Below are 13988 nucleotides of genomic sequence, written 5' to 3' on the forward strand. Positions count from 1 at the left end.
CAGTTCCCCCGAAGTGGCTCTCGGATCAGGGATCTTTTTAGGTTCTTAGCATTTTGTTGTTAAAAAAAAAAAACAACGGCAACGAGAACAAAGAGGGTGATGAGAACAAAATAACATAAGAGAATCTTTTAGGTTTTTAATAGAACCTCTCTCTTTATGTTTGTTTGTTTGTTTGTGTTGTTTGATTAGCATTTCATTTAAAAAACATTTGTCTAATAAGAGGAGAAATAATGTCATGACAATGTTTTTGTTGCTTTTATTTATGAGTCAAACGATGTTTTTGGTTTCTGAAGAAGAGATTTTTTCTTCATTTTCTTTTTATCTTCGAGATTTTGGGGTTTGTAACTTTCTCTTCTTTTTAAAATCTTCTTTCTAAATATCTTTTTTCTTTTTTTTTAATGCTATTTGAATCTTTATTTGATTTGTTTTTCAATAAAGGCGAAAATTATGCCAGTGAGGACAAAAAAATAATAATGAGATAAGTCTTGTGAGGATTCCACTAGTATAGGTAGCAGAACTTATTCATTACATGCATAGGAATTGAACATCAAATGATGTTGAGAAACTTTTACTTCAAATACAATCCCTGAAAATGTACCAATGGCATTCCCAAATATTCCAACAACAATTACAGGGACTATCTTATATATATATATTCTAATCTATTAATTTAATGTCTTATTTAAAATTTATCTTGGCATGTTTTAAATTTTGACCTATTAAAAATGTTGCGACTAAATATAATTAAATCATTTAAGATGCGGACCAACCTAAAATAACTCAATCTAATTAAGATAGTATTTGAAACTAAAAATTTACCGCCTAAACACTACAGGAAATAAGGGTAGTAATAGCAGACGAAAAACACTATGAATCCTGTATAATAGCGCTTCCTTGTCCGTTCTGACAGCGCCCGTTATAATAGGTCCGACACTTTTAATAGCGGTTTTTTTGTATGCTATAGTTAACTATACAACGATAGCGTTAGTTTGTATGCAATTGTTAATATTTATAATAATGTGATACAAATGTTATTAAAACTCATTTATTTGATTTTTCCAATAGTAAAGATAGCAAATTTTTCGTGTTATTTATTAGTTTTTTATTTATTTGAAAATTTATTAATAATAATTACGAATTGATTTTTTTAAATATAATATTTCTTTCGAATATTTGTAATTAAATAATTAATCATATTATAAAAACTAAAAAAAAACTGTTTACAAAACCATAAAACATATCCTTGTTTACCTAAACCATCAAAACCTAACAAACATAGTATCAATCTACCATTAATAATCCTTCACAATCATCCCTAATATTTCTGCTCTTCCACCACCATCAACCTTCTCATCTATTCTCTCTTTTCTAGCTTCTGAACCAACTCCATCTCCTCTCTTCCATCTTGCTCGACTCCAACTCCATCTAAGATCCACGCCTCTAACTGCAGGTCAAAAAGCACAAATCTTCTCAGGCCAATATCAAACTCAGGTCAAAAAAATGCAGTAAGCATGGATTCAACCTAAAAAATCTCACCCTGTCAAGGAAGTGTTAAACACCAATTCAGCAACACAGGTTCCAGGAGCACCAAGGGACTTAGCCTCTAGCTCTCCATGAAGCTACCACCACAGAAAAATAAGAAACATAAGCCATTCATACGACAACTCAAAATTCAAAACAATGGAACACAACTCATGTCAGATTCATTAGTACCTTTGCCTTTATCGACCTGAAAGATATCTTCTGGCTCCTCGGCTTCTGTCAAATGTCCTGAACACACACACACAAAAGAAAAACAAAGATTGCTTATTAAAATTCAACACTGGAGAAATTATTTAGATCACCTGCACTTGAGAAAGCAGTAATGACAGTGGAATCAACACTTAGCTCACCATGAGAATCCAAAGACCGAGGAAGAAAGAAGAGGCCAACAAGAAAGAGAGCAGAGATGCCTAATCCGAGTCCGATTAATAACCTGATCTTCATCATGCTGGCGGCGAGCTTGAAACCAGTCTTCTCCGACACATCTCCATTTTCTTCTCCTTAAGAAAACCAGTCAGGTCTTGTCTCATTTCAACGAAAGTATAAGACAAATGAACCAACTTTATAACCAGGTTTTTCATCAGGCTGTTGAGATCGAGAAGTTCAGCAAAAGAGAAACATCAATCGAGTCAGTTTTGAGGCAAATCCAAGTCTTGCCTTTGCGAAGAACTTAGAGACAAATCCAAAAATGAAACTATGAGAGGGAAGTTGAACAGCTTTGTGTATTGGCGGAACTAGATCTCGGCGTCATCGGTAGAGATGAAATCGAGGCTTGAGGAAGATAACAGGGCCGTGGACACGAAATCGAGGCTTCAAAATCGGTGGGAAAGATGAGAGCAGAGAAGATGAAAAGAAGAAACAAAAAAAGAAAAAAAGAAGAAGAATGAATCTGTCTGGAGAGAGAGAGGGAGCCTGTGAGGAGAAAAAAAACGATTAAATCTCAGCCTTTGATTTATTATAATCCAACGGCTTAGAAGATGATCCGTGTATATAGATCTAATTGGGCAAGAGAGCTTTGTCTTTCTTTTTTATTTTTTTGTGTCTTGTATTTCATTATTTGATGATTTTTTTTGTATTTCCATTTTTTAAATTAATGTTTTATTCAAAATTTATATTTTGTAGTTTATAATTCAAATTTTAAGTTTTAAATTTTTGAAATTGGGTATAAATTTGAGTGTAAAGCTAGTTTAAAGATTTAAGATCTAAGAAGAGAATATTAGATTTGAAGTTTAGTTTATGAATTTAAACATATGATATTTAGAGTTATGATAAGATTTGAGATTATTGTTTGAAAATAATAATATGATAGTTTGTATTAAGATTTGGATGTAGAGTTTTACGGTTTGAAGTGTAATGTTAGGGTTTGATGTGTAATGTATAAACCCCTAAGCTACTATACATATATATCATTTAGTTTACACTCAAACATATAAATTATATAAAACTATTTTGCAATAAACAATATGATTGAATTTTGATTTTAAGTTTAAAATTGAAGTTATATTAGAGTGTGATTAATTTAGAGTTATGATATATATATATGTGTATAGCTTAGGGTATGAGGTTTAGATTTAATATCTGAGATTAAAATTCCTAATTCAACCTAATTGAGTTCTTAAACTCAAACCCTATATTCTATTCTAAATCTAGATAGATAAAATTAAAATAAAATGATATATTTTATATATATATATATATATATATATATATATATATCATTCTTAAACCCAAACCCTATATTCCATACCATATACCCTAAATCTCTAGTTTTATTCTCCAAGCTATAAATATGACCATTAAACTTATATTTAAATTTTAAACTTAAGCTCAAACTATAATATAATTATAATACATGTAAAAATTGATTAAAAAAAGGTACAATTAATTAATGATTGAAAAATGAAGGATTATTATCATTGGTCTAACAAGAAGGACAAGGATGACTATCTTCAGGGTTATAGTTTCAGGGGTTACACTTTAAAATATGAAAATCTATAGTTTTAGGGATTACAAGAGGATAATATTTTGTTCCAGTTATATTTCCCTCCATAAGATTTGGCTCCAATTTGATAAATAAAAAAAAAAGATTTGGCTCCAATAATATTTTGGGGTTTTGGCTCCAATTCATTTTTAGCCAAAATTTATCATTAAAGCACAAAACATCCCACAAAGCACTAACAAGCCTAAACACTTAGAAAAAAAAAATCAAAACTCTCTGCCTCTTGAAGTCTCTCTCTCGGACTCACACCAACGAGTCTACTCCGACTCTCCTTCTAGTTCTCTCCTCCGACTAGAATCCTCATTGCTTCCTTTCTCTACGTTAAGAATCAAATGCAAGTCTCATAACAGAACAAGTAATTCAATATTCAAACCTGAGAATACATCTTAAAAGAACAATCCAAACTTAACCTGTGTAATCTTGACATTGGCTTTCTGTTTTCGTCTTTGGTGGATGTCCTAATGTACCTCTTTGATTCCAACCCCATGTAAACAGCTGAGAAACCATTTAAGATATAAATGCATTAGTTTTTCTTCTTCAAAAGATGTATCAATAGATAGGGCCAAAACATCACTTTTTCTCACCGTACTGCTGTAATGTTATCTGCGTCTTCTTTACCACTGATGAGCTGTTCAAGGTGGAAAAGCTGACGGTAAGTACGGGTTCTAACATCGTCGATCATGGTGGGCTCAAGGTCGACAAAGACAACATGAGGGACATGCTTCCCTGCACCGGTTTCGCTGAAGAAGGTGTTGAAAGCATCGTCACCTTTGCCAACAGTCTTGTCACTCAGCACCTTTCCAATAACATCATCAAACTCTACAAAACCATGCCACTTATTTAGATTCAAAAAGGACAAACCCTGAAACTGTTTCTTATAATCCCAGCTACAAAATAGAAAAGAGAAATAGTATTTGAAGTAAAAATGCTCAAACATATTCAAGTGTTACTTTCTAGACTATCTTCATCACTACTCATCAAGTCAACAACAAGATCCTTAATTTCCTCAAGTTATAAAAACGAGCAAGGTGACAGTAGCAGGCGCAAAACCCATCAACCTAAGTACCAAAGCTAGATTAAATAAACAAAGATAATTACAAGAATTAAGATTAAATCCCCCAAACAATTAGTTCCACGAATACTAATGAGCTCATATGGATTTAAGTCACAAAAGAACCTAAAATTTCAGAAGTAAAGACTTGCAAAAGTTGTAGAGAGATTGAGAGAGCTTGACCGGCGAGGTTCATGGGAAAGAGAGGCTGAGACTTCCCCTTTATTCATCTCCGGCGAGCTGAACCATCGAAGCCTCTTTTCCTCCTCTGCTTATGAAGGACAGCCATCTTCCGTCTTGCCACCGGCGCTGCTCTGTTGTCACTCGCCATCTCTGACTCGAGTCAAGCGTTGTCGCCGAAGCTTTCATCATAGCTGAGTGAGAGAGAGAGAGAGAGAGATAGAGATAGAGAGAGAGAGAGAGAGAGAGAGAGAGAGAGAGAGAGAGAGAGAGAGAGAGAGAGAGAGAGAGAGAGAGAGAGAGAGAGAGAGAGAGAGGAGAGAGAGAGAGAGAGAGAGAGAGAGAGAGAGAGAGAGAGAGAGAGAGGAGAGAGAGAGAGAGAGAGCGAGAGAGAGAGAGGAGAGGAGAGAGAGAGAGAGGAGAGAGAGAGAGAGAGAGAGAGAGAGAGAGAGAGAGAGAGAGAGAGAGAGAGAGAGAGAGAGAGAGAGAGAGAGAGAGGAGAGAGAGAGAGAGAGAGAGAGAGAGAGAGAGAGAGAGAGAGAGAGAGAGAGAGAGAGAGAGAGGAGAGAGAGAGAGAGAGAGAGAGAGAGAGAGAGAGAGAGAGGGAGAGCGAGAGAGAAAGAGAGGGTTGAATCCAGACATGTTGAATCGTAAGAGGTTGATTAGAATCAAGCTCTGTGTGCAGATCTGAAGACTTTGTGATTTTAGGTTTAACGATTCAAGGATGGATGAAGAAGATTGAGAAAAGATGGCCGAATGATGGAGAAGATGGAGAAGATTAATCTCTGTAGAAAAACAATCAATGACCACAAATCATTGACCAATAAAGAGAAAGTAATAGGATTAACTAAAATTAACTTCTAACCTTTGGAATAAAACCAATCAGTGGTCGAAAATTAATCAATCCAAAACTATTTTTATTAATAATTATTTTAGAAATTATAATTTATTGTTTAAATAATTTTATTTATATAAAAAATAAATTATATTCAAATTATTGATTACATTTATTTTGTATTTAAAATTTAGTTTTAAAATATAAGTTTAGAGTATATGTAATATGATTTAGGGTATATGATTTTTGTTATGGTATATATTTAAGTTTAGGGTTAGAGAATTGGATTTGAGATTTGAAATTAAAATTAATTTTTTTAAATTAATAAAAAAATAGAATTTTAAGAATTTTAGTTAGAGTTTAGGGGATGTGATTAATTTAGGGTATGATATATATAAGTGTATAATTTAGTGTTTGAGGCTTAGATTAATGTTTGAAATTAAAAATTTAAAAGGTTAAAACTTGAATATATTTAAACTTAAGATTTATAATTAAAATAAGAAAATTTTTGAGTTTTAGGGTTGTGTTTTAAGTTTATGGTCTAAGATTTAGGGTTTATCTTGTGTTTAGTTTTTTTTTGGAGGGTTGAGAAACGAAATGGAATAAGAGGGAAGTGAAAAACGAGGATGAGAAGGAAAATAAAAAAAGATTAGACACTTGTTTTTTCACTAAGTATCTGGCGGGAAAAATAAATTATGTGTTGTGTCAATTTACAATAGTAGTTAATTTTGGATCTGCAATGGTTAGGCGTTTACACTTTGCAAATTAACGCGGCTAATTTTTTTATTTTCCCGCGATAACAAACATAGCGTTTAAATTTTATAAGCGCTATTATAAAGGTCAGTGTTGGTATACAATAGCATAAATGTTAAAAACACTATACTACTATGCTATTAATACATACATTTCCTGTAGTGAAATTATCATCTTAAATATCTCCTACTAATTATTTATATTAAAATTTTGCCTACACATAGAATTATTTAATATAAAGGTTTGTTATACTGTAGAAGCCAACGTTTGACAAATGTAGAATCCTACTAACTCAATCGTTGTATTCTAAGGATATCGTTGCACACAATCACTACCAAATACTTAGTGTGGGTTCTAGGATCCACTTTTTGGCGCCGTCTGTGGGGAAGATAAACGAAAAACATCCTTGCTAAGAATCTGATCTAAGGTTCCTAAGAAAGATCATGGATTCCACTCAAATCCCATCCGGTTCCCCCGAACCAAGAACAATCGACGTCGATCCCACTGGATCTAACTCGGGAAACAAACACGAACTACTGAGCAGACAAACCAGACCACAGCAACCAAGGTAGCCCAAACGCAACGAACCCCTCCTCTTGCGGGGACAACGGGAACCTCAATCCCAGATCGAACTAACACGCAAGTTTTGAATCAATCCAGAGACGTACAGCCCATGGATGTACGACCACTCGAAATATATCAACGCGACCGATCTCTCCGACACCCCTGGCGCAGACCCGAGAAGGGATGACCAAACTCCAAGGAATGGTTTCAACGCTTATCAACAAATCACGAAACTAGTAGATCGTTTATCAAACCATAGCGAATCGACTGGAGCAAAGCGAAAGAGAACTCGCTGCACATCGGCCGAAGCTATTGAGAGATCTAGAAACCGGCCAGATCCGGTAAACCAAACCCCGATCTCTCAAAGAAAAACCACATGAGTTTTTGGAACGCCAGAATTCCCCAGTTCTCGATCCGCCCGCTACAAAGGAGAGAGCTCACGACAGACTACACAGCCCAGAACAGCCTACCGAAGCCTGTACTACAGTGGGCTTGACGAAGTACAGACCAGAGCTCATGGGTTACTTGACCTCCCGAACCAAACTTAGGACAGATCAATTGAAACGCTCGGGGAAACACGATCTCGGGGGCCCCCTACAAATTTTAGATCCCTGAGAGTCAATCTCCGACAGCTCGAAACATGAATGGAACTCGACAAGCTGAGTTCGCTAATGTCGCAGAACGAACCGAAGGTCGCTTTCCGCACCAATTCGTCGATGCAAGCCAGCAGAGGGAGGAACCAAGAAACCTAGACGAAACAGAAGCCTTCCCGAATTATATTGAAAGGAACAACGCCGAACTGATCAGAAGAATACACGCTATCATGCATATGGCAACGAGCTTAGCTACAGACATCGACGGGATAATAGAGGAAACCAGGAGAACCCCCTTCATGAATATGATAGACAGCATAAGGTTGCACGACGTGCGGAAGATCAAGTTCCCTGAGTATTCCAGAAATATTGATCCGAAAGCCCACGTTCGAGCCTTCCGACTCGCTATATCCAGGGTGCACCTAAACGATGACGAAAAATAAGCGGATTACTACCGATTATTCACAGAAAATCTCACCGGCTCCGCCTTGGAATGGTTTGCGGGCCTCAGAGGAAACTCAATCGGTAATTTCACCCAACTCGTATCGGCCTTCCTCAAAAAATATTCAGTGTTCATAAAAACAAGAGCCACCGAAGCTGATCTTTGGACTCTCAGGCAAGCACCATTCAATCCTCTGAGAACATACATCAACAAGGCCAAGATTTCACACTTGAACGAAGGCTTTGCCCTAGAACTAGCAGCCTTGAAAAACGACGTTTGGTTCTCATCCAAATTCAAAGAAGAAATGGCGGTACGAGCTCCTACCTCACTCGAAGACGCACTTCATCGGGCTTCGTATTTCGCAGCACACGAGGAAGAAGTCGCCGCTCTGAAAAAACAGTATAGCGCAAACAAAAACAACATCAGCAAAAAAATGTTTGCCACCAAAGAACCGGCTACCGGAGGTCAACTGAAGAATGTCAAGCTGTACTCCGAGGCAAAGAGGAAAACATGAAAAATAACGAAAATTCTGAAAAAGAAGAAGCAACAGCAACCCCGAAGGAGAACAGAAAGACGAATATTACCTCCAACAAAAGAAGTAGTAAAACCAAAGAGGAGTCACCAAGCTCGCCTCCACCGGTGCACAAAAAGAGGGTCTGCATAATCACCTGGGGAAATGTGCACGATGACCCCGAGCCAATTTCCAACGAGCCCGAACTCAAATCGCAAAGCGATCAAACTATTTGCATCACCATCACGGCTAGTGAGGATTCCACTAGTATAATGTGGGCACAGAAAAAATATAATGAGATAAGACTAGTGAGGATTCCACTAGTATAGGTAGCAAAACTTACTCATTACATGCATAGGAATTGAACATCAAATGAGTTTGAGGACTTTTACTCCAAAAGCAATCCCTAAAAATGTACCAAGGGCGATCCCAAATATTCGAACAACAATTCCAGGGAATATCTATGAACTCCATCCTTATTCTGTGTCCATTCCTGCAGCAGTCGTGGGGCCTCCAACATTTCCGAAAAGAAAAAGCCTTGTAGCTATCTTCAGCAGTTTTCCTATTCCCCCTAACACCCCAAGATGTGTCACAATTTGTAACAAACCAAATATAATACTTGGTCGTTTTTCTATTACTCTCCGTATGTTTCCACTTGCTCCCAACACTGCAAACACACGTGTTTTCCATATATTCTGCTCTATGATTGCTCTATGATTTTATCAACCATGCAAAAATGCTGGAAAATACAACTCTTGAAGCATAGCCTGCATCTGAACTACAGCCATGCTTCTCCAGCTGGCACGAGATGGTCAATGGTCAAATCAAGAAGGAAAAGTAGTAGCTAAAACAGACCTATGACAGTTATTGCTGGTAAGTTACCAAAATACTTTGCGATAACATTTTCACCTTTGTATATAGCTAAATACAACTATTCCAGCGGTCATTTGTAAGTGTATCATCACACCGTCTAGCCATTGTAAAAGTAAAAAATCATGTTTAAAGATTATGCTGAATTAAACACAACTTGATATATTTAATCTTGATGGCACAGAACAACAAACCGCATATTGGAAGTTTCAAGCTCTGATAGTTTTCATTCCTTTTATAATCTTGGGTATGCAAGGAATCACTCTAAGGATCCAACTTGGTCTACGCAATATGTATGTTATTACTGTTGTCTCGAAGAGGCATACACCAAGAAAGGCAAGAAAAGTTTTTGGATTAACAATGGATTGATCAACATTAGTGGTATATCCAGTCATCACTTCTAGAAAAGACGCCATCGTTCAGGGATAGGGTATTTTATGTTATCTTATTTTGTCCATAAGATTTGTATACAAGGACTCTTCCTCACCACATATTTTCAATTTGATTGTGCAGTAAACATTGTTGTATGTGACCTAATACGATGATCTCAAAGATGCAATTTATTCAAGAAAATGGACAAAAGGTACATAATTAGCTAGTAACTCGATAACGAAAGCACAAAAGAAAAAACTGGTGAAATCATTCGATGTTTATCGTTTGAACAACGTCAAGGGATCAAAATAAAGAAATTCTCTATATATCTCTTTTTAGTTGATTTTCACAAAAATAGCTTTTGACAAAGAAAATGGCCAAAATAAATTTTATTTTGACGCAGACATTTCCTTACTTTACTTCCGAAATAAAATACACCGGTGACTATAAGAAGCATGTGAACAAGATCGCTTACGCAGCCAGCGACTACAGGAACAATCACTGAAGAAGAAATAAAGCCTCTTGGAGTGGGAGAGTTTGCAAGACGCACCGACGTTAGAGGATGTGACGGAGATACATTTTTTATATCTATTGAAAGGTTTTGCCTTGACTATATCTCTTCGGGTATGTAGACTCTCTTGATCTATGTTATATCTAATTAAAGGTTTCACTGTTATTTGGGGTTTCTAAATTGTGGTTGATTATTGTTTTTCTATACTTGCACAGCTTGCAGATTTACCGGAGAGTTAATGAGTATGGCAATTAGTCAGAGCATCAGATGATGGTTAAATCGCAGCGGTATGTCAGTCTCTGTCGAGCGGATTCACAGGGAACTGTTGCTTGATGCTGAATTGGTGAAGGTAAGCAGAAACAACTCTCTTACTCTTACAAGGTAACGACTGTGGTGGTTGATCATATGGCGAGTGCCAGTGAATGAGACATCAGACATGCTGTTACGTCGTTGCCACTCTTCTCTGTTAAGCCAGAGCTGAATCATACACAGATGAAATCACCATGGTCTGCCATAGATTGGTTTAATTGAGACCCTTTCGTTGTTTCACAATATTAAATTGACTTTTATATCAGGTAAGTTGTCACCAAGAATTTTCGGGAATGCAGTGAAATGAATCTCATGTGCATGATCAGTTTGCAAGATTACCACTAAGATGGATGCGCTAGAGAACGTTCTTAGCCAAGCTCATGAACAGGCAAGCTGGGTTGTAAATTTTTTCCATAATATTTTATCTATAATAATGATATTGTTTCCTGGCTTCTCTTAATAATTCTTCATAATTCACTTAGCAACTGCACCATTTTCCTCCTTGATAAAGTGACACACGAGAGCTTTATTAGCCTTACATGTATGTGTGCTTACTATGGACTAATAACTTTTATGATGTGTTAGATTTTGTGAGTAACTGAGCCATTGAAGATGCTTTGTGCGTGCAAGGTATGTGGCGGATGCTGATCTCCTTCTCCCAGCTTTAATAGAAGAAAAAAAGGGATATCAAGGATGGTGTACTGTTTTTTGTGTAAGAATTGTAGATATCAGTGATGGTAATGAAGTACAAGACTGCTGATATTTATCATATTCGGTCTCTATGTTTTAGTCTAATGTATTCGGTAGGATAGTTCACATCAAGAGGAAAAAATAAACTAATTGTTGTGCTTACTTCTAAATAAGATATTGATAGTCACTTCTCGATCTAATAATGTGCAAATCAAATTTTACGCTTGATGTCATCAAGTTCAATCAAATTGTTTTCCAAAAAGTCAATCAAATTCATCTTTTTTTCAATTATCTTTAGAGCATTTTCATAGTTAACAAATTTAAGGCTTGCAGAAAATTATGATGTTCTTTTAAACTAAAATAACATAAATAAAATATAATATATTTTAAGCAAATAAATAATAGGTAAATATAAATATTAGTTCACCGTGTATCTTTATCTAGATACTAGTGTTATCACCCATGCTCCGCATGGGTCAATTTTTGTTTGCATTAATATTATTTTGTTTTAACCAAATTCTAGTATTCGGTTTTTTAATACACATTTTAAAATCAAATATTATCTTAGTCCCATTTTGTAACTGGATAAATTGGAAACTTTAAGTTAGACGGTAAAACAATTATTACAAGTTTTCCCAAAAAGAGATACATGTTTGGAAACAACTTTTATAGAAAAAATAACAATTTGTAAATAACAACACATAATATATAGTTACTATATTTTGATCCATTACTATTATTTGTATTTTGGTTTGAAATAAGTTTTCTTTAAATATAAATTTTTATTTTTAATATAACAAAAATAAAAAGTGAAACTAAAATAAAATAGAAACTATTAAAATTAAACTTTTATTGAAGTCTTTTTGTTCAGTTTATTTTTTTTAATGAAGCCTTGTATAAATATCACTTAGATAAATGTCTGATTAAAAATAAAAGATAACCAATTTTTAGGATTTTTTGGTTGAACTTACGGTTTTGGGATTCTTCTCCATCGCCTTTTTTTGTAGTCATCAATAATCTTGAAGTTCAAGAGTAAGAAAAAAAAACAGATGAATAATATATAGACTCATAAGCAGAATTTTAAATAGTTGTATATGTTATGTTATAAAAACATAGTTGTAAAATAGTTAAACCATAACAAACAGATTAGTAATATTCAATTTGTATATAACAGATTCAGATATACATATTATTACCTAAAATTGCTGAAAATTTTCTGCGTCGGAGTATATTTTAGTACCATTTTCAATCTGAATCATGTTGAAATAATCAAAAAGAATGAGCGAGAACATTGAACTGAAAATGGAAGAAAATTAAATCTGAAATAAAAACTTGTACACACTTTTTTACTACAGTAAAAAAAAAGAAAAAAAAAATAGAGGAAGAAGAGTAGACGATGATTGTAAAAGAAATAGATAGGGAGAATAAATTAGTTGCTTGAGTTTATATAAGAGTTAACTAAAACGTTTTGAAATCATGACATGATTTTTAATTAAAAATGATGGTTTTTAAGAAACATGAACGTGGTAATGGCAGGAGAAAATTTAGAATTTTGTTTTTTATATATAGATTTTAGAAAATTGAAATATAAAATATTGTTTTAATTGATTTTTTTAATGACATGTGTCAGATTTTTATTAGTTGAGTGACTTGTGCTTTAGTATATAAATGATAGATATTAACTAAATTTAAAAGTTCGCGCTTGCGCAGAACCCTATCCCTAGTAATTAAAATTGATTGGTTATCTCTTAAATTGAGAAACCCAACACAATAGTTTTTCATTATGATTTTGATTATAAGTCAAACATAAGATGATATTGCATGCAAAAGGAAACAAATTGGACATTAACATATTTCAAAATGAAATTGAAATGGTGAACGGAAAGTATACCAATTGATTTAAAAGCTTGCATTTTTTTTTTCTTTTGAAAAATATGTCATCAAACCAAATAAAATAGTCAACCAAAAAATCTCTTACGTTTAATCCTAAATGACTCATGTCATAATTTTTTAATTCATTTTAAATCTTATAGGTTATCACAATAAAAAAGTTACATACACTACAAGAAAACAGCCGCGTTGAAAAAAACGTTCGACGAAATAAATACCGACGAATTACCCACGACAAAATACCGACGAAATACCAACGGATAGTATTGTTGGGAGTGGCGTCAGGAATCCGTGGTAATTATCAACCAATTACCGACCAATTATCTATGTCGACAAAAGTTGCGAATTACCGACGCTCTCTTCCGTCAGGAAATAGAAAATTACTGATGGAATGTGTCAGTATATTTACATTTCCCGACGGAAGGCAGTCGTCGGTAACTTGCGTATTACTGACGGACGGTGGTCGTCGGTAACTCGTATATTAAGCCTCTGTTGGTAATTTTTGTAACATTTCTTTGTATAAATAATATAATAGAATAATTTTATTATAAAATTATATTTTTAGAAATTATTAAAAAATTAAAAGTAATTTAAAAAACATAATTAAAATTTTAAAAGTCATATTACATAAAATTTTTAATAGATTTATAAACTAAAAATCATTCCCAAAATGCCGCATCATCCTGTCATACAAATGTTGGGTGAGAGATTTGTTCACTTCTAGTTCAGCTCGAATTTGAACATTGTCAGTCTTGAGTAGCTCAATCTATTTATTCTTATTCTTGATTTGCTCGATAAGGTCTTGAACGGGTATAGGACAGTGAACCGAAGCTGAAGACCCTCCGGTTGAGATTGAACAATCTAACCCGACATAAA

The 13988-nt window shown here is 34.5% G+C and overlaps 2 long non-coding RNA genes across 2 annotated transcripts; one reads left to right on the forward strand and one right to left on the reverse strand.

The window, feature by feature from the left end:
• Positions 1 to 1179: 1179 nt before the first annotated feature.
• Positions 1180 to 2451, reverse strand: LOC106421400. The gene is made up of 4 exons (XR_001284182.3): positions 1893 to 2451; positions 1714 to 1770; positions 1537 to 1619; positions 1180 to 1444 (listed from the first exon to the last, which is right to left on the reverse strand). It is a non-coding gene; the product is annotated as an uncharacterized LOC106421400 (long non-coding RNA).
• A 2923-nt stretch (positions 2452 to 5374) lies between these two features.
• On the forward strand, positions 5375 to 11987 carry LOC111207749. The gene is made up of 3 exons (XR_002660006.2): positions 5375 to 10336; positions 10439 to 10572; positions 10799 to 11987. It is a non-coding gene; the product is annotated as an uncharacterized LOC111207749 (long non-coding RNA).
• Positions 11988 to 13988: the final 2001 nt, after the last annotated feature.

The sequence above is a fragment of the Brassica napus genome, chromosome C9 (genome assembly GCF_020379485.1).
Source record: "Brassica napus cultivar Da-Ae chromosome C9, Da-Ae, whole genome shotgun sequence".
In the NCBI taxonomy this organism is placed as follows: domain Eukaryota; kingdom Viridiplantae; phylum Streptophyta; class Magnoliopsida; order Brassicales; family Brassicaceae; genus Brassica; species Brassica napus.